General features: G+C 46.8%; 1 pseudogene; it reads right to left on the bottom strand.

Moving 5' to 3' along the window:
- Positions 1–21,426, bottom strand: part of LOC142814381 (uncharacterized) — a 37,390-nt pseudogene that overhangs the window by 10,664 nt on the left and 5,300 nt on the right.

The raw sequence follows: 21,426 nt of genomic DNA on the forward strand, positions 1-21,426 counted from the left end.
CTTGTTTAACTCACCGTCGTCTCGTCCGCTCGTCTATCAGCTCTGCGCAGAAGCAGTCGTGAGCTGAGAAACCTACGCTACCAAATGGCTGGTGACCTTCCCGGCGGAGTTCGAAGCAGTGGCGCCTTCGGGACCGTGTTGGCGTCGCCGTCTTTCGAAACAGTGGTTGCAGTGGTGAGATTTCGAGGCGCCCTTCGTAACGTCGTCGGAGGCGCGCTTCGTAACAGGGGTCAGCAAAGCAGGTCACATACTTCTTCGGCAGTAGCTGGTGACAGCGCCGAAACAACGCGATGTTACTTGCGTTGTTCCGCGCGCACACCAGAAAACGCGAATTGTGACTCAGCTTGAATGAACCAGATTGAAGGACCGTGGTCCCAGTCAGCTGGTAGTCGAAGGGAGATCGCAGAGACGTCATGATCGGTCGTGCCAGTAGCTCCCGTTTTAGGTTCGTCTCGTTGCTTTGCATGACTCGACAATACTTCGGCAGGGCGGCGAAGGACTATGGGGTCACCACTTTGTAGAGCCAGGTTGTACGAGACGGACACGTCTTTTCAGTATAACGTCTACTTTATTCTGACAACCAGAGAGTCGAAAATAGAGCAGGTGCACGCAGTGCACCGGAAGTGGCAAGAGTGGAAGAGACGAATAAAAACAGAGAGGAGAACAGCACGTTGCTTGGAACACTGCTCCGCATGTTTTCATGGCTGCGGGGTGCGCCGGGGTGGCCGCGTCGCTAGAACTCATCCCTCTGGACTCACCGGTGGTTCTCTGGCACCTTCGTCAGTGCCCCTGAATAACTTCGTCACTGCATCTGGGAAACAATGAGATGGAACTCGCTGCACATGGCGCGTATTTCAACTGTCGTAGCAAGCGGGAAATAGTGGCGGGCATGCTGAACACTGAGTTTGCTGATCTCCCTAACAAGATTTCTAATACCAGGGAAACTCCACATGCTTACCTCGAACACTGACGTAATCGATAGTTTGGTAAACGGAGTGATGCAAACTGTAAGACCGGGAATCACTGGGCGCCCGTGCCACGCACTTCCTCAGGTTTCGCAGTGCAGTGGAGCTACATTTTGCACATGATTTAGAACTATACCAATTGCTATCAACAGCTTTCTTTTTCTTCTTTATTGCTTGTTGCTATCCTCTTAGATTCGATGCCCGAGAAGCGGTCTTCGTGAGGGCCAAGGTGAAATAATACAATTCGTAAAACTTGGAATGAAAAGTAGTCAAAGACCTATTGCACAGACATTAACGCACGCCGTTCGATTGAAGCACGAGTGGGTGAGAAGGAAGCAAAAAAAAAAGAAAAGAGAATTGAACGAATTTTTAGTTCTCTGAATTTTATTTACGCCCAACTAAACTAAAAATTTAACATACGGTTTACTGGACGCTGAGTTTTTCCTTTCTTTTTTGGAGGGGGGGGGGTCTAAAGCCACAAGTGGGGGCGTTTGAAGGCAGTATGCTACCTGGTTTTGTGTTTAGTTCGGTGCATGGTCGGGTCGACGAGCATTGCTCACTTTTGCAGGGTGCTTTCATGCGTATCATTTGGTATGGGGGGTCGAACGTCCCAAAACCACCTTATGATTATGGGAGACGCCGTAGTGGAGGGCTCTGGAAATTTCGACTACCCGGGGTTCTTTAACGTGCACCCGAGTCTGAGCACACGGGCCTACAACATTTCCGCCTCCATCGGAAATGCAGCCGCCGCAGCCGGGATTCGATCCCGCGACCTGCGTGTCAGCAGCCGCGTACCTTAGCCACTAGACCACCACCGTGGGGCTCGTGCGTATCATCCACGCGTTGTTTATTTTTATGTAGTACGTGTTGTTTACTGACGTGGCGCGTCAAAGAACCTAACTAGTTGACAGGATCTCTAGATAACCGTTTCTATGACTGCAGACTGATTTAGCTGGCACTTGGCTGGCGTGCACTAATTTTTTTCTCATTTATTTTTAAAGTTCGCCGAATGGCATATAGAAGTAAATATACATATGGAGGCTGGTTTACGCTATATTCATCAACAGTGCTCTAGGGTGGGGCCCATAGTCTGGTTACGCCGTCGTATTCAGATCAGGCCAGGGCGTGCTCATAAAAAGTGTTTGATTTTAGCCGCGGACGCTCCAATTGTACAGAATGTGCAATTATTCCCAAACGATTCACGCGGATATTGCAGGCATATGTGACCGATCGAGTGCAGACTGTTTTACCTGGTATATGGCTGACGTGCCCTAACTTTTAGTGCAGAGGAATGCGGCAATACTGTAAGGCCGCCAAAGTGACACATTGAAGGCTATATACTGTCGTGCCCCCGTCGATTTTTTCGAATATACCACGTGAGTTTTCAAACTACTGTGCCATTGTGCTCGTAAGCCATTGCATTTTCATCTGCAAAGCATTTTGCTATGTATTGTAAGTACACTATTTGTTGAAGAATATCAACTTGCTTCCCCAATCTTTCCTGCTGGTGATACCTTTTCCTCGCACACGTAATTGGTGAGCCACAAAGACACAGTAAAATGGCGTAGTTATCAAAAGCATGTAAACGATCAGCCATGCAGTACAAATGCGTGACGAAAGCTACCGCTTTCGGTTCTGACGTCATATTAAAAAAAAGTTTGGTGTTAGTTGTCTTCGCGATACCTAGATGGCTATGGCGGCTACGAGTCACTGACTATTTGACCCGTGGGCATCTGTGGAAGTTTCGATGAGAACGCTCGCTTATCACTGCTCGTGATGTCACCCCCCCCCCCCCCCCCAAAAAAAAAAAAACACCCACCCACCGAAGAACACGTGTTGCAAAAGCTGGATCGACCCTTCTGCCTTCTTTAACGCATTTTACCTGGAAACAAGTAATCTTTTTGTTTTCTGTTTTATTAAACTGATATCTGCGATGTAGTACGGCTAGTCGTCCGATCTGAACGACGCGCCTCTTTTTCCGTGATCCAACACGGAGTTCGCCTCGGTTACTGCTTGCGTGTGGTTCAAGTGGCATCGGCCCCGTGAACGAGAACGGAACAAATACAAACAGTGGTGTGTTTGCTGTGAATTTTGTGCTTTGATGGTGGACTTTGCTAGCACTAGGACGCCAATATTATCACCACCAGTGCAGCGCGGTCAAAAGCGGATAACTTAGAGTGCATCTACCCGCGCTCCCAGAGCGGACACAACAACGATGCTACAGGTACGAAAACCTTTGAATGGTTCATGTCGAGCATTCCGATGACCGAAGTGCTGCACGGCGCTAGCGGGATAGCGTATTCGCGGCCCGGATGCTTCGCGCAGCATTGTGCGAGAGAGTCGATCGCTCCGGTGCTCTGTTGGCTTCGAGGCTATACGGTGTCGCTGCGATCGTGCGTTGCGGTTTTCAGGAGGACAAACGCTATTCTAAAGCTCATACGGCGCCCGCTATGCCCACAGTGCCTGTAAACGTTATTCTAAAGCTCCCTATACACGATAATTGTCATAGTAGGGAGTTTTAGGATAACGTTTGCGGGTAGAGTGGGCACCACATGAGTTTTAGAGTAACGTTTGCCCATCCTAGGGAACAATCTAGGGACTTTAGCTGTCCCGCAAACTCAAATGCACTGAAACTACACATAACCTAGACCCCCGCGTTTGCGAGTCGCATGCGGGCCGCACACGCCGCCCGCTATTTCGAATTTTCAGCGGGCGGGCCGTGAACTCGAACGGCGGCTTGCGTTACGAGGCATGCTCAGCGGCAGCAACCGCACCGCAAGGGCTCGCGGTGCGCTGTTAGGGAGCTTTAGTATAGCGCACTGCGAGCTCTTGCGGTGTGGTCACTGCAACTGCGCACGCGTCGTAAAGCGAGTCACCGTCCACGTTAGCGGCCCACACGCAGAAAATCCGAAATAGCATGCGGCGATCGTGGCCCGCAAAGTGCCGTGAGTTGCTTCCGTGCATTTGGGTTTGCAGTCGGGTCGAAAGTCTCTAGACGTTTCCCTATAGGGGGTGCAAACGCTATTCTGAATCTTATATGGCGCTTTCTATGCCCGCAACGCCTGCAGCCCCTGCAAATTATTCTAAAACACCGTATTCTAAAACTCCCTAGTGATTTGGTGATATCCCGTTCAGCTAGACTCAGTTCCCACATGTATATGCGGACGCAACTTGTTTTTGTCAGTTCCTGGAACTAGTGGAAAAGAAAGGGCACTATACATTGCGCATAGAATCAATTGAACCGCCGCTTCTGCATAGTGACCGCGTGCACTATATATATATATATATATATATATATATATATATATATATATATATATATATATATATATATATATATATATATATATATATATATATATATATATATATGTATGAAGCGGTATGAGCCTTTGGACAGAAGATGAAGAAGCGCGAGGGCCGGGGCAGGAGAGAAGGGGAGGATGAAGTGAAAAATAAAGCAGATTAAGATGGACGCCAGTTCCATACTGAAGCTTTAATGCTGTTCCGTTATTTTAAGTAGGAACACTACATTATTTTGGCGCAGCCGGCCATCGAAGCCATCATGTGGGTGACGTTCTTCATAGACGAGACCTCCGAGGAGATCATCTTTTCGAAGTACCAAGTTCAAGACGAAGCAGCGGTAGACCTACCTCGTGAGCTCAGCTCGGAAGAACTCGTAAACCTGGTTGTGGAAAAGGCAGCCGTAGACACTACTGAACTACGACGGAAAGGTGCTGTGAAAGTGAACTTGCGTGTGGCGACCTTCAACGACCTAGTTCTTGAACCAGCGCGTCGAAAACACTCAGGATCACGATCTTCGACGGAAGAGGTGAGCCTCGTTTTGAAAGCTTTTCAGCTGCAACAGGAACAGATGATTCAACAAAACCAAATAATGACATCTCTTATAAGCTCTCTGAATGCTGAGAGACCGACACCTAATTTCGTAGAACCTGATGCTTTCGACGGTGTGTCTTCAAATCCAGAAAGTTGGCTTGATTTCTACGAATATGCCGCTGGAAAAAACAAGTGGCTCTCTGATGAGGCTAAAATCACCAACATGCGCGTTTACTTGAGAGGTGTTGCGCGAAAGTGGTATGAAACATGCATTCTGGAAGACAGTGACGACTCTTGGAGCCAGTGGAGGAAAAAGTTTTTGACTGCATTCCGAAGCAATCCAGTAGAAAGATGGAACACGGCGCTTAATTTCAAGTCTGAGCAAAGCTGCCTTGTCGAGTACTTCTTTGAGAAACGCCGTCTTTTAAAGCTGGCGGAGCCTTTGCTTCCATCTACGGCCGTAGTTGCCTTAATAATGCATGGATTGCACACTAACGTGTTGAAGCAAGTGCAAATACTGTCACCAAAGACTCTAGATGACCTCCTCGCGTGTCTTCAGAACATACCATCAGCTTCGGAAACAAGCATAACCGCCGAGTCAAGCAGCTGTTTCAGTCGGAGTAAATCGGACTGGTCAAGCCGCGCTCAGCGAGAACCGAGCCACCTCGCAACTCGCACAGATAACTTGCCCTGGCGTGTTCCAAGAGGTCGAGTGAATAATATCGACACTGAAGCTCAGGAGTATTCGACAGAAAAAAACTAATAAACGAGGGTGATCAGTCCCACCCGATGACTCCAAATGAGACTGTTTATTTAAGTTGCTCTAGCCTACTTCACATTCCCGTCAAAGTAGGAAACAAACATATGATGGCTCTGGTAGACAGCGGTGCTTCTGTGTCCATTATAAATGCCAAGCTGGTGGATGCAAATCGCTTGCATAGTGGAAGAATTCTACGAGTACAAGGCTATGATGGAAAAGTAACGTTGCATGATCAGTGGGCCTTGGTAAACATCGAGTTCCAGGGTCAGCAAATAGAGAGCGAAGTGTTGGTGATAGAGGGGGTAACGTACGACTTTTTGCTATCAAGACCAGATATAAAGAAACTAAAGATCAACGTGTACTGGGACGATGTGGTTCTAGTAGAAGGAGTAGCAAGGAACGAGACAAATCAGGGTAGACAAGATAATCTACGAGTTGTCAAGTGCGCGGAGGATATCGCAACGACCTACCCTGAACTTGTATGCATAGGAAGCTATCCTCAGGCGATGAAGTCCCACAAGGTTCCTTTCGAACTCGCTGACAAGACCGTCATCCGGAAAGCACCTTACAATATGTCAAGGGAGCGAAAGATGTGGCTCAAGAAAGAGTTGCAGGAGATGCTAGATGCTGATATCATACGACCTTCGGTATCACCCTTCGCTTCTCCCATAACGATCGCACCGAAAGAAGACGGAACCTTCAGATTATGCACCGACTACAGGGTTCTCAATCGTCAGACAGAACTCATACCATTTCCTATGCCGAAGATCGACACAATTATAGATGAGACCGGGGGTTGCCGACATTTTTCCCGCATCGATTTATGCAAAGGTTTCTGGCAGATCCCACTAACCGAAGAAACAAAAATGTACACCGCTTTTATCACGCCATTCGATCTCTACGAATACAACCGGCTCCCTTTCGGTTGGAAAAACTCGCCAGCGTGGTTCCAGAAGATCATGAACGACGTCCTAAAGCCATTCCTTGGTGTTTTTTGTAATGTGTACATAGACGACATTATAGTCTTCTCCAAAACAGAGGCTGAGCATCAGGACCATCTGTCTCAGGTGTTAAACGCCTTGAGCTTGGCACATCTCAAGGTTAATTTTAAGAAGAGTGTATTCTTTCAACAAAAAGTGGTGTTTCTTGGAAGAGTCTTCGATGGGAACACCAAAAGCACAAAACAAGAGTCCGTCGAGAAGATCTCCCAGTTGAAGAAACCATATGACGTCCATTCACTGCGTGTGTTTTTGGGATTGGCAGGACATTTCCGATCTTTCATAAAGGACTTTGCTGTCAAAACTAGATGCCTCACGCGCTTAACGCAGAAAGAAGTTCCCTTTGAATGGAGTGACGAATGTGAGAGAGTCTACCGTGACTTGGTGCACAGAATTTCTTCTGACCCCGTTCTGCGTATACCAGATTTCACTTTACCCTTTGAATTGAACACTGACGCCTCACATTATGGGACTGGTGCAGTGTTGTATCAAAAATGTATTGAAGCATCTGGCCGAGAAAAGCGACACGTAGTCGGTTACTACAGTTACACTTTCAAGCCGTCTGAAACAAACTACACTACTACGGAAAAAGAAGCACTGGCGGTTCTGAAGGCCGTTGACTACTTCCGCACGTACCTGGAAGGTACGAAGTTCACTTTGTTCACCGATCACCAGGCACTCACTCATCTCTTGAATATGACCCAAACTAAAGGGCGTATCGCCAGATGGGTGAATTACTTGCAGCAATTTGACTTTACCATCTCGCACCGACCAGGACCGCTTTTAACCGATGCAGATGCTCTATCAAGATTGATGGTACAAAACAACACAGAAAAATCTGAAGAAATCAATGAAGTGAAGCTGTGGGAAGGCTCAGAACAACTGGTTTTTACGGAAGGTCGGTATCAAGTCCCACCAACTCTTGTTTCCAAAGTGCTTTACTTGTACCACGATAGCCCAGAATCTGGAGGACACGACGGCTTTTGGCGTACCTACAACAAGTTGGTCAAGAGGTTTACGTGGCCTCACATGAAGAAAGACGTTAGTCAGTACGTTCGTTCATGCCATGTGTGTCAAGTACACAAAGTCAAGTATAAACAGCCTACGGACACCATGATACTACCTTGCCACTCGAACGTGCCTTTTGAAGTAGTTCACCTGGATTTCGCCGAACTTAACAAGAAACGGGAAGGAGTCAGAAAAACGCAAGCTTTTCTGCTGGCCATAGATGAATGCACCAGGATGGTCGCGGCACGAGCAGGAAAAGAAGATGCAAATAGCGTCATAACCCTTCTCGAAAGGGACATGTTTAGAACTACGCGGACAATCGTATGCGATAACGGCCCCGCGTTCAAGAGTGAAAAGCTAGTAAGATGGGCTCGAGATCACAATGTATCGATCAAGTTCTGTGCGCCATACCATCCTGCGGCGAATGGGCTTGCAGAACGTGCCATACGGGACGTGAAACAATACATCAAGATGTACGATAGTTTTCCTGGGGGATGGAAATGTTCTTTAGAAGCAGCCGTAAAACATCATAACCGATCCTACACAAGTGGCTTGGGGTGCAGTCCACAGTACGCTTCTACAGGAGAGACCCCTATTCTGCAGGCAGACCGTGAGTTGGGACTCTTGGAAAACCTCAAGATTGTCGAGAAGAGGCAACAAAAATCACAGGAGGAGAGGTACCGAAAACGAATGAAAAAGAATTTCGACAAGAGGCATCGAGCAGACATGCCAGACATTCAAGTCACCGACCTCGTACTAGTGAGAAAAGGAATAAGAGATTCCAGTGCCAAATTTTATGGGCCTTACTCTGTGACCAAGACAGCCACCCAGAACGGAATTTTGAAGACTGTCTGGTACACTGGTGAACGTGGATCTGTTGAATGTGCTTCAATTGGGAATGTCTTCAAGTATTACCCCAGGAGGGGTAATTAAAAGAAAGCGGGAAGGGTGAAGCGGTATGAGCCTTTGGACAGAAGATGAAGAAGCGCGAGGGCCGGGGCAGGAGAGAAGGGGAGGATGAAGTGAAAAATAAAGCAGATTAAGATGGACGCCAGTTCCATACTGAAGCTTTAATGCTGTTCCGTTATTTTAAGTAGGAACACTACAATGTATATATATATATATATATATATATATATATATATATATCATAACTAAAATTTTTTGCTCACCCCCCCCCCCCCCAAAAAAAAAACACTCCCAAAATGAACTGGGTGGGCATGTCGAGTTTCAGATTACATTCTTTTTGAGTGAAAATTGAACATGTCTGGCGGCAGAACAATCAAATACTTAAATGTACCTTAATTAAGATTAACTAGCAAAGCTCGCTAAATGTAACATTTTTATAAAATTTGTCTTGGAATATTTAGCATTGTGAACTAGAATTGTGTTGCGCTGAATTCAGTCATTTGTGGAGATTGCATCCTTATTCGCGCAAGCCGCAAATATGTCCCGTGGCCCTTAGAAACGCATTTCGATGAACAACAGTGCGAAATCGCCGTTGGCAAGTATTGTATGCATCCTGCGTAAGCGCGTTGTCTATAACTGCGCAGCAGGTTGGGAAGGGTGAATACTCCCATTTTCGGCTAACGTTCTTGCATTTCCTCACCAACATACAGCCAGCGCCGACTGGCATAAAAAAACAGCAGTGCGTTTTGTGCTTCGATATGCCTGTTAAATGCTGCTTGCGTGTATATATTGCTAGGTGGGATTTCAAAGCAACGCCATGGCACCATCCTCCAGGTGCAGCGCAGGCCAAGCATGAAATCCGTAACTGAGCAGATTACAATGTACATAAAGTATCAATTTTTTTGAAAGGGAACGCGCGGTCCGTGGCCTGCGCTCTTCTGCGGCAGCTGACAGATCAAGAACCCGTGGGCATGTCCGCTTTTGGCAGCATCGCTCGTTGCGCCACCAGAGCGGGAGCACAATTTAGCAGCACTTGTCAAACGGTCATGAATTGTTGTCTCGTTCGCTAACAGATGACGCAAAAAGCGGACGCGCTATCTTTATATGTCGGTTGATGGTGTTGTAGGCAGAGCGCAGGCCACGCGCTTGCGTGTTCCCTTTCATAAAATGTTCACACTCTACAAACACAAAGCACCCATAGCCATTAACAAATACTTATAAGGTCCTATCGAATGACGTGATATTATAACGCTCACACCACAGTAGAACACAATATTTATTTGCCTCGAAATTATCACACCAATTTTAAGTTTTGCAGCGATGCAACATGTGGTGCGCTATAGCGATCTTATTATGCATACGTACGAGGTTATACGGATGTCCCAGCATTCGTTGGAGTGAAAACATTGTCAATGAAATGAAACTCGCAAGCGCTGACCTTGTGCAAAAACGAAAGAAAGTCAGAATATTGCTCATGAGGCCACTTCACTGCACGTGGTGGCCATTTTTCTGTCGGAGCATTGAGTGCGCGTGTTTGTGAATATGCGCAGCAAGTGTGTGTGAATGCGTGTAGAAATACGAGAGAAGCGTGAAGCAACTTCGTGCGTGGTTATCTTTTTCGAAGCTGAAGGCATGAGATGTGGACTCACTTTGGACCGGCTTATGAGTATACTGTGCCGGCGGGACAGTGCCAAGCCTTGCGGAACGCTGCGTAGCGAGACGTCAAGCCGGTGTCCATCGGCACCACCTCTTAGCAGCGCTATTGGGGCGAGCCACACAGCGTCATGGCGCAGTGCCCACAGAACAGCTGGTCCTCCAAATGTTTCTGCCTTTCCACAAATTGAACTGATGGCAAGGCTGAAACGTGCTTAGAAGGCGCAAGCAATGCCGATGACTGAATGAGCTTTCGCAGGTGGCCTGACGTGCGGGGTTTCGTACGGTGATATGCCCAGGCGACGTGCATGACATCGCAGTGAAATCGATGTGATTAGCAAAAGTTCGTACGGCTCGCAGAGAAACGCGGCGTGGATTAGCTTGATCCTCCATCAGAAGCGCCGCATCCACCTGAACCGCAGCATGTCACCGGGGCTGTTCTCTGGGCGCTGTAGACACAGTGGTTGATACGTACACCCCATTGGACTCGGTGAAGTACAGCACACAATGAGGACTAGATTTTAAACCGACAATCGAGGCCAGCCTCGGAGTTTCTGGCTAGTTTAAAAGCGTAGGCCTCGTTGAGCGCGCCAATGATATAGTCGACTTTTTTGTCCATAATAAGCATTCATTCCACGAAAGTGAAGCTGCACAGTGTGTATTTCTGGCTCTTTTGTGTTTCAGGTTTAGTTTCCCCACTGAAATTGGCTGAATTTAATTACTTCAAAGCTATTACTAGTTGATTGGAACGTGTTTGTAACCGCACGGTTCCACGCCTCATTCGGTCAATTTTTATAGCGTGACGGAATGACCTTGCTTATGAGGCGAAAAAAAGAAGCAATGCCTGCACCCCAAGTAAAAGCTGTACGATCTGCGTAGCGTTGACTCACTCGTCTTTCTCTTGCGTATGTGATTATCTGCGCTTTTCTATTCTTTTTATCCCTTCCTGTGCTAAAGAGATATGTCCTTTTCGTATAGGATTATCTGATATTTTATCTCAAATTCTGTCATTTTTTCTTGTGATTATGTGATTCACTTTGCGATTATCTGTTTTATGTTCTGTGGTCTCCTTTCTACTGTTCACTTCTCTGAGCGCAGTGTGCATTACTCCCGGGTTTGCCACGGTGCCTTCGCGCTTCTCTCTTCCGTTGATCTGTGTGTCGATCGACGCTCGTGTTTTGTTGTCGTTTCGCAGGCTGGGACAGACGAATTAGCCCTTCGAAAACGCTGTCTTTCACGGGCCAGCAAGCGCTGGCGTCCTAAATGTGCAGTCTGCTCTGTTCATTTGAATGAAACGTTGGGCCTGCGTAACGTCAAGCTGAGACATGAGAGTGCGACAGGATGATTCTTCAAAGGGCCCCTAAACCGCAGCGAGTCTAAAGACAAGAAGTTGTTTCTGCCTCGCCTTCATTCCGATGGAGGCGGAAATGTTGTAGGCCCGTGTGCTCAGATTTGGGTGCACGTTAAAGAACCCCAGGTGGTCGAAATTTCCGGAGCCCTCCACTACGGCGTCTCCCATAATCATATCGTGGTTTTGGGACGTTAAACCCCACATATCATATGCCTTGCCTTCACTGCTTTTCTCACAAGCGTTATCTCCTCCTCGCCACTTGTTTATTCGTCGGACACGTTGAATGTCAGCACTAAGCGTTGTGTCAGTCAGTGTTTCGCGCTTTGGAACTATACACGCCGCTATCTCTGCTCGCGTAGTCACAAACGCAGGAAACGAAGTGAAATCGGTTTATTCCGCACGATAGCCATGCGAGACATGCCCGAACAGGCCCCCCCACTGCATGGAAAAGTAGGGTAGGTGACATTTACCAACAAATGTCTCTAGTATATCGGCCAATTGAGAGCTTGTTTTGTCTTGACGTCAAGTGAACAGGCTGCTGGCGTCACGAATGGTGCCCCAATGACTGGACACGTCAGCAAAGAATAACGCACTCTTTTGTTCTTTTCAGAGATGCTTTTGGGGCCCTTCAGAGTTCGCAAGTAAAAGCCTAGTAACGCATGCGACCTTTGAGGTTTGCAAGCCCGCTGTAATTTGTATTGCAGGGGTTTTAAACACGTGGTCCCAGGCTGCAAGCGGCTGGCGTACGTTTAGCTAGTGACCCTCGTCTTCACGAGGACAAAAATTGAGTGCAAAATTTACACAGTGGACAAACAAATAGCGAGGACACGCACTAACTTCCAACTATTATTTTTTTATAGCAACACATAAATATGGTGCCGACATGATCAGTCCTTGCACAGAAAATCAGTGAATCGGCATTATTGAACTTTTACGGCGAAAGCTTTGATGAGATCACAACAAGGGTTGGGTGTGAGCCGTAGTTGTTCGCCGCCACCGTGGGTGTCCGGAAACTTAGTAAATAAATAAAAAAACACCAAGGACACAATGAGATGCGAAACGGGCCAGCCCAGTATTCTACCACTGAGCCACGCCGCTTTTTTTTTTCTTTATTGTGGTGCTTCAACGATTTTCATCAGTACAGTTTTTCTGCAAGTGTTTCATGTACAATAGTGATTATATGTGAGGAACGCAATAGGGCAAGGCTAGTTTACCCTGGAGCTCCAAGCATTCACATTCTGAGCCCGTTGCAGTCGAGGGTCCCGTTGCAGTCGTGTACTTTGGGACCCTCGTCTGTATATTTTACTCCCTGTAACATCTTTTTGTGACATGATAATAAAAAAAACTGATTGATTGATTAATTGAGCCACGCCGCGGCTTGAAACCACTTGGAAAACAGTCTTAGGTAGACTTGATGTCGAGTACGTAGTCGCGTAAACATGAGTAATAGGGCGTTTCAGATCAACAAAGGAGCAACCAGTCATCACACGATGCGAGTTGCGTAACGAGGGAGTCGACGAATGCTCCAAACCATTACAAAAGGAAGGAAGGAAGGAAGAGCCTGGAATCTGTGGCACACACACACGCTGGGGGATTGACCAGGAACCGGCATAGTTCTGACGAAAAACTGTAGCTCCAGACATGATTCCTCATCGTCGTCAGCTACATCATAAAAAAATTGCACAAAATGCCCTACAAGTGTGTAGCGCGTACAGCGCTACTCCCAGAAATGACGAAGCATTGCATAGCGAATGGCTGGCTAATCTCCCACAGTGGGTATGAGCCACAAGAGAAGGTGAACAAGAACAAGAATGTCTGCCTACTACACAAAGGTTATGATGAGTAATGGCGTAAAAGGGTACCGTATGATTCAGGCTTTTGCTGCGACAGTGCTGCGCGTTCCGCACAGGGCTGACGGTTTTTGTTCCGCTATTGTTCATTTTTTAACAATAGTGAGAGGGAACCCTGCGTACGCCTGTGATGATTTGTATAAATTGCACTTGAATTATTTTATCTTCTGTTGCTATTAGTAACGCCGCGTTTGTTCGGGTAAGCTAAAGAGACGGGGTTGCTGTTAAGGTTTTTTTTTTTCACGAGAACATTTTTTTATGCTCAAGTTCACGAAGATTTTAGTGAGATATTTCCGCCACGGATATGACGTTGACACAATTACCGCTAATAAATTAGAAAAAAAAGAAACGTGAAAAAAAAGTGAGAAAGAGGGTCACCACTAAAAAACAAAACAAAAATAATGGCATCTTGTTTTGTTTTTTTGGAGGGGGGACGAGAGGTAGGAGGTGGTTTACTTACTAAGAATTAAGATAGTGTTCAACAACAGACCATATGTTGAATACCTGGCATGCCGTGTAAATTAATGTAACGTAGCTTTCCTTGAGCGAAATAAACTTACTGTACATGTACACAAAAGAACGACACTGAGCTGACCTGGTCTGTATACTTTTGACATTAACACCCGTGATTGAAATGACGCTTGTACAAAAAGGGAGGTGTCCGCTATTGAATTAAATATCCTGCACTAAGAAAGAACCCCACATACTTACGCCCACCAAAGGTCTTCTTTGCGTTCGCATTCACCAGGCCACTGACATTGTGGACAGAAACGAACGTTAAAGTGTTACCGTGTATATGGCACAGAAATATTGGATAATCAAGTATATATACTCGCCCAATAATATAACCTATTCTAATGGTTACTGCACTTGAAGGGACTTTCAAAGAGTAGTTTACATATAGTTTAAGAGTTTTGGTGATTAACGGGCATAGAGCTACCGTAGGTAGTAGGTGCGGATCGGTAACCGACACGCTATTTAAAAAAAAATTGGCAGAACCATTCTAAAACCGGGCAGGTGGCAGCTCTAGATTTCGGGCGACATTTTATTCAGCCGTAACCCCCACTCCCTCACCCCGCTCCAACCTTCTTCACTTTCCCGGCTCTTGTAGAAACACATTTCGTGACTCCGGCAAGCTTACAGTGCCGAGTTCGAGACCATTGCTGTATAATGCCGGGCTTCATAACTGTAAACCAACACGCAGTTGGAACACATGGGAGACGGCACAACCACAACAGAGGAGTTGTTCACTAAGCATCCACTCGGCTGCCTCGGCGATTGGATATGTTTTGAGGCCACACCCACTCAAGCGATTCCTTGGTTCCTCCAGGGCGTCTCACTCGGGCGCTGCCTAACTCGATCGGTCGACGCGGCCTCGTAGTGGCAGTTTATTCAGGAACACGGTTCTCGTAGTAGATCAGCAGGAGCAAGACCGACAACAGGAAGACAAGTGCAAGCATGGGGCACACAGCTCCTTTCATCGCCGAAACCACGAACAGAATCCCCACCAAGAACGCTGCAACGTAGAAGGCTAACACGACGCACGTTTTCTTGCAGGGATTCGGATTCCCTTCCGCAGCGGGCTCCGGCATTTCCATGTTGTTGAATTAACCACAGCCTTCAAGACGTCGTCGATACGGGAGACGGGTCGACCAAATCAGCGGCGCGTTCTTGCGTCTTTGCTGCAACCACGTTAGAACAAAAATGAGCTGTTAGAGTAATTAAAGAGTAAGAGTGAAAGAGAGCAAAAATACACTAGTTGTACTCAGCGGGGACAAAAGGAATATATAATATAATTGTTGGAGTTTAACGTCCCAAAATCACCACGTGATTGTGAAGTATATACATGTCAAAACGTTTAATTGAAAAAGAAACAATAAAAAAATGTACGGGAAGCATGTGGGTGGAGCCCCTATTCTAGGGCTCCACTGGCTTTAGCGGCCCGCTGCGCCTGGTCGAGGAGTGCTAGTTGCACCCCCAGATCCTCGCTGGCGAGCTAAGTCTCCGACTGCTCCCTTCCGAAAATTTCGCCGGCTATTTGCGACGACTTAATTTCGGTTGGCCTGTTCTGGCAATCCCACATTGTGTGGGCGAGAGTGGGCCTGCCTCCGCACCACGGACAACTATATAGCGCTGTGCATAGCAGAGTGAATGGCATGCTTCAACGAAAGATTTGGATATGTGTTTGTATACGGCTCCCGCCATAAGAGTTCCGCCTGGTTAGAGCTGACACCGTAGTGGAGGGCTCGGGAAATTTCGACCACTTGGGGTTATTTTAACCTGCACACAAATCTGAGAACACGAGCCTCAAGAATTTCCAACTCCATCGAAAATACGGCCGCTGTGGCCAGCATTTTTTTCCCTTCTTTTCTTTTCTCTCTCACTGCAAAGGATTTCTTGTCGTTTTTGTACCGGTCTACAAGGAGTCCCCGAAGCATCCATGCCTAAGAACTGCTAAGCTAGAGGCTGATTTTTTCTGCTATTGCGCTTTCCAAAGACATCAACCAATTTCTCTACTTCTATGGCAAGTCTTTAATGTCTTCTGTGTTATTTAATACTGTGTAGTATCAAAGCTGTTAAACTCTGTGTGTGTGGACTTGTGTCCTATGCGTGGGCAATTTCGTGCAAGCCTTAACATCATCGTTCTTTGTATTTGATGCAATCACAGTATGAACCTGTCCACCATTTCAGTTGCAGTATCAGCAGTTTGAAACCATTCTCTCTATAGCGGCATTATAATTTTTATGTGTATGCTTGTAAAACTTTAAATCAATGCGAAAAGAAATAGCAAGGAAGCAGTGACACTAATCGTCAAACAAATTGCTCTTAAAACATATTTTTTAAACTCTAAAACACATGCCGCCCGTTACTCTTCAACACACATGCACTCTAGTGTTCTTAAATCACATGCCACGCATTAAACTTGCTCATAACTAGTAATGATGCCAGTGTAACTGGGTGCACGACCCTATGCATTTACAGTACGGTGAAATTCAACTGAAGTTATGCGGATGTCATTAAAGATCGCTTCTAAGACGTATGCGAGAGATAATCTTTTTTGCCATATAATGAGCCACGGAAATGTGAAAAACCCGCTCACAGAGAGCTCAAGCACATAATTTCAGACACGATTGCAACCAATTCAATTTGTAAAAAGATGATATTCGTTGATGGTCGTGAAAGCTCGCATTTCACTGCTAACTTAATGATTTAATAGTTTCAGCTCCGCTCACCAATTTTTCCATTTTGTGTACGCCACAACAAATTACAATAACACCAACAAATGCTTCTTTAGCAATTCGTTAAAACTAGCTCGTATCAATTTTCGTAGCAATTTACCACGTGAGGGTACTTACCACAGTTCAGTTGCCAGACGTGGTCCTTTGCTTTTGTGGACAGCCGCTCAAAATGTGTGCTCTTCGTTATGCCAGAAAGATGCATGTGTGGAGCGTTGTTTCTTGCTTTGTCGGAAACAAAGGCGTGCAGATAGTTGGGCACAACCCATCATTTCATTGGCCAGAAGTCTGAAGATCATAGTTACAATCAACTGTTTGCATATTTACGCGGAAGCTTCCAAACCGAACCGTGATAACAAAAGAATGTTGACTCAAGATTTGGCCTTCCATATAGTATGTACCAAAATCCTTGCCATCGTGACACATCAACATCACGTACAAACTTTGTCACGAGAGCACATCAACTGGTTCAGAAATTGTTGCCCTGCGAGGTGCCGTCATTTATATCAAGAAACAACCGGCTAATCGTTGGGCAGTATTCTGCGACTCCAAGGCGGCTCTACAATGTCTTTCGTCGGCACTTCGTCGCGGGATACGAACAACTGGTGTGGGAGATCAGAGAAGTGCTGCACTACGCGACCGAACAAGGACACAACGTTGTATTCCAGTGGATACCAAGTCATTGCGGTATCTCCGGCAATGGCCTCACCGATGAAGCAGCCAGAAACGCACATGTACAAACAAACCCTGTTTCCGTACCTTTATCTAGGATTGACTCAACTAGATATCTAAGTGAGCTAGCGCAGAACATGACACCCCAGAAGTGGCAATCATCACAGTTCGCACATCTTCAACTGTATTCTGTCTACCCATCTCTACGACTCCGGCTATCCTCTGGTATTTCTGGGGAGGAAGGCGCAGTGTTTCGTCGCCTGCGTTTGGGCGTAGCTTTCACCAATGCCCACTCCTTTAACATTGGGATGGCCGACAGCGCGAAGTGCAACGACTGCGCCATCGATGAGACTATTGAACACCTCCTATGTTACTGCCCGGCATACACAACCAAGAGGCTTCACCTGTGTAGTGTCTTAAATCAATGGACAGAAGTGACTCTACGGTCGAGAAAGTATTGGGACCATGGCACTGCCCATCCCAATTCCGAAAGGCAACGAAAGCGCTGGTGCGTTTTCTCAAAGACACAGGCCTGTTTCATCGTTTGTGACGTGAAACTGTTACACGTCGGCCCAGTAAGTGACCTTTTTTGTCCTCTATAACTTCCATTCCCCTCTCCCCTTCACCAGTGCAGGGTAGCCTACCGGGGCTCAGCCCTAGTTAACCTCCCTGCCTTTCTCCTGATGTTCTCTCCCTCTTCGACACTTCCAGTTGTAAAGGTGATACGAAAGTGGAAGAAACAATCGGGGGACCCTGAAGCTTGGTTTTCAAGAGTTCAACGCGATAGCAATATCCTGTCCCTATGCGTACTTCAGTCACTAGGTAATGAAATGATGGTCGACGTGGCAGAAGAGTTCTGTGCCAAATTATCTGGTTAGCTCGCAGATCCCAACATCTTCACGCGCTCATGTGGTGGCACGACATCAAGCAATGCCCGCATGGGCCAACTTTTTTTTCTATTCATGAGCCTAAAGCAGCACGGGTGCTGATGTCCGTGTATACTGGCTTTGTGTACACGGACATCAGCACCCGTGCCTGATGAAATATCCTACAGAGTACTGTGTCACCTTGGTGAGTGTGCTAGAAGTACCCTCCTCGAGATTTACAATGATCCGTGGCGAGAGGGCACCCTCCCAGTTAACTGGAAGACCAGCCGTTTGGTTTCATTACTGAAGCCTGGCAAGTCATCATTGGTGCTCACATCGTACCGCCCGATTGCACTGGCCAGTTGCTTGGGCAAAGTGATGGGGAGGATTGAACTAGGATGGCTAGATTGGTACCTGGAGCATCACATCATCTACCCAGACGCTATGACGGGTTTTCGGCCATGGCCGATCATCAACTGATAGCGTCATAGACATGGTCAGCTATAAGCAACACGAAAAGGACGTAAGCGTCTCTGCGCTTCTTTATTTCTTGATAATAAAGGTGCGTATGATAATGTCGTTCATGAAGCTATCCTCACCTTTCTGAAAGAGGTAGGAGTGGGCGGTCGGATATTTCAGTGGCTACTCAGCTATCTCTTGGAGCGAACCGAGGATGGTGACACTTCGCTACATTACTGTCACCATGGTGTTCCCAAGGTTAGCGTACTTAGCCTTGTACTATTCAACCTGACGCCAATCGCTCTCCATGAGCATCTGCCAAGTACTGTCAGGTTGTCAATGTACGCGGACAATATCTGCGTTTGGACGGCTGCAGTAACACGTCTACAGCTGCGAGCGCGAATTCAGAGAGCTGCCACTCAAGCTGATATTTACCTCTATAAACTAGGTCTGGAAATTTCTCCTGAGGAATGTGCACTTGTGGCATTTACGCGCAAACCAATGCAGAACTACGTCGTTCTGATAAACAGCGGATACTTTACCTCTGATCGTACAAGTTTTTAGGAGTTATAATTGAAAGAGACCTCTCATGGAGCCCACATGTATCATACATGAAAAGGCAGCTGACAGACATCTAGGCATCTCCCATTTGTTCAAGTTCTTTGCTGGAAAGAACTGGGGAATGCCCACAGCCGCTATGTTGTGACTATCATCATCATCATCATCATCATCATCGTCGTCGTCGTCGTCGTCGTCATCATCATCATCATCAGCAGCAGCAGCAGCAGCAGCATAATCAGCCTGACTACGTCCACTGCAAGACAAAGGCCTCTCCCAAGTTCCGCCAGTTGTGACTATACAGAAAGTTGTGACTATTCTTTTCCTTGGATTCATCGGTACAGCCTACCTGCGTTAACCAACGCAAGTAAAACAAGTATACGCATTAAAGTGTCCAGGCTCAAGCCCTGCGGATTTGTTTAGGCTTGCCCCAAAGTGCATCAACAGCGGCAACTATCGTCATCACAAGGGACCACCTCATCAAGACCCACATTAATGTTGAAGTGCTGTGGACACATATACGACACCTTGCTCAAACTCCAAGACATCACCTAGTCTCTATACCAGTCGACCGACCACGCACATCTTACTGCAAAACAGTGACCGCACATGGTGAGCCGATCCCAACTTCGTTCTCTTCTGCCGATAGACCTGTGACTCCGCCATGGTGCCTCGCTCAACCAATTAATAATATAACCGTACCTAGCGTCCAAAAAAAGCCAATTTGTCGTCACCGGCTCTTAAGCAGCCCACACTACTTCTCTGGTACAAAAAACACCAAGACTCCATACATATATACACTGATGAATTGGTTCAGCCAAACGGCTCAACCGGAGCAGTCGTGATACCACGACGATTCAATTCAAGACATTCCACGCAACTACATCAACGGCAGCAGAATGGGCAGCCCTTCACACCACGTTACAATTTGTCATTGATCAACCAACACGAAAGTGGATTATTTTCTCAAACTCGAAGGCGGCACTGCAGTCTCTACTATCAGCCTTACGCCGTGGACCATACGAGCAGCTGGTACTAGAGATAGCAGAGGTTATACACCACCTGACTGAGAAAGGGCACAAAATTACATTTCAGTGGTTGCCCAGTCACTGCGGAATCATCGGCAATGAACGGGCCGCTCAAGCTGCCCGCTCAGCCCACACAGAGAATCATAAACTGCGACTACCACTTTCTAGGACAGATGCTGCACGAAAGCTCCGCAGGCTTGCTCGCCAGCAAACCACATCACAATGCAATCAGCCACACTTCAAGCATGCCCGACTGTACTCGCTTGACCCTACACTAAGTCTTCAAGTCCCGTCGAGGCTTTGCCGAGCAGACCAGACCCTGTTATGTAGGCTGTGGTTGGGCGTTGCGTTTACCAACGCCTACGCTTTCCGCATTGGGATAGCCAACACCGCAGCCTGTGGCCACTGTGGAAAAGAAGAAACCATCTAACATATACTTTGTGACTGCCTATAGTGGAGTATACAACGACTATGCCTTCGCAAGGAACTCAGCAGATTAGATAATCAGCCTCTGCCGGAGGAAAAAAAAGTTGCAATATCGTCAAGATGCAACTTCACAGAAGGCCCTGAAAGTGCTACTGCACTTTTTGCGATCGACCGGCCTTTCTGAACGGTTGTAGCCAGAACGCCCTTCCACTGTGTGTTTTTGTTTTCTCGTGAATGCACGCACGTTTTTCCCCTCTCTATCTACCCCCTTTTTCTTGCCCCTATTTACCCCCCCCCCCCCGTGATGGGTAGCGAACCGGATTCCAATATCTGGTTAACCTCCCGGCCTTCCTTCTTTTCTCTCTCTGTCTCTAGTTAATGAAATCTTTTCGAACTTGCTGTGCCCCCACTACGGGACCTTAAGGGAATAGGCGAAGTAACGTGTGTGCCTTTTGTAGAGGGTGACTGGCTTTAAACAATGAAGTCGTTATGTAATCACATGTTCTGACGCCCAACGGCAGTGTACGCTTGTAGCACACATTATTACTCCAGTATATTCATGTATTGTGACGCATGTATACAGCACGCACGTGTTCGTAAAGAATTTAAGCTACTTTCACTGCGCTTTTAAGGAGAGGAAATTATTTACACTGCATGCATTCACAAGAAGATGTGCGTGCGTGCGTGCGTGTGTGTGTGCGTGCGTGTGTGTGTGTGTTTGTTTCTTTGTTTGTGTGTTTGTGTGTTTTTGTGTGTGTGCGTGCGTGCGTGCGTGTAAGTTCAACCGGAAATAAAGAAAAAAATACTCGTGGCTGTACTTGAATTCATGCATTAAAGGAACAAAAAAGGT

Source organism: Rhipicephalus microplus, chromosome 4, assembly GCF_043290135.1.
Source record: "Rhipicephalus microplus isolate Deutch F79 chromosome 4, USDA_Rmic, whole genome shotgun sequence".
Taxonomy (NCBI): domain Eukaryota; kingdom Metazoa; phylum Arthropoda; class Arachnida; order Ixodida; family Ixodidae; genus Rhipicephalus; species Rhipicephalus microplus.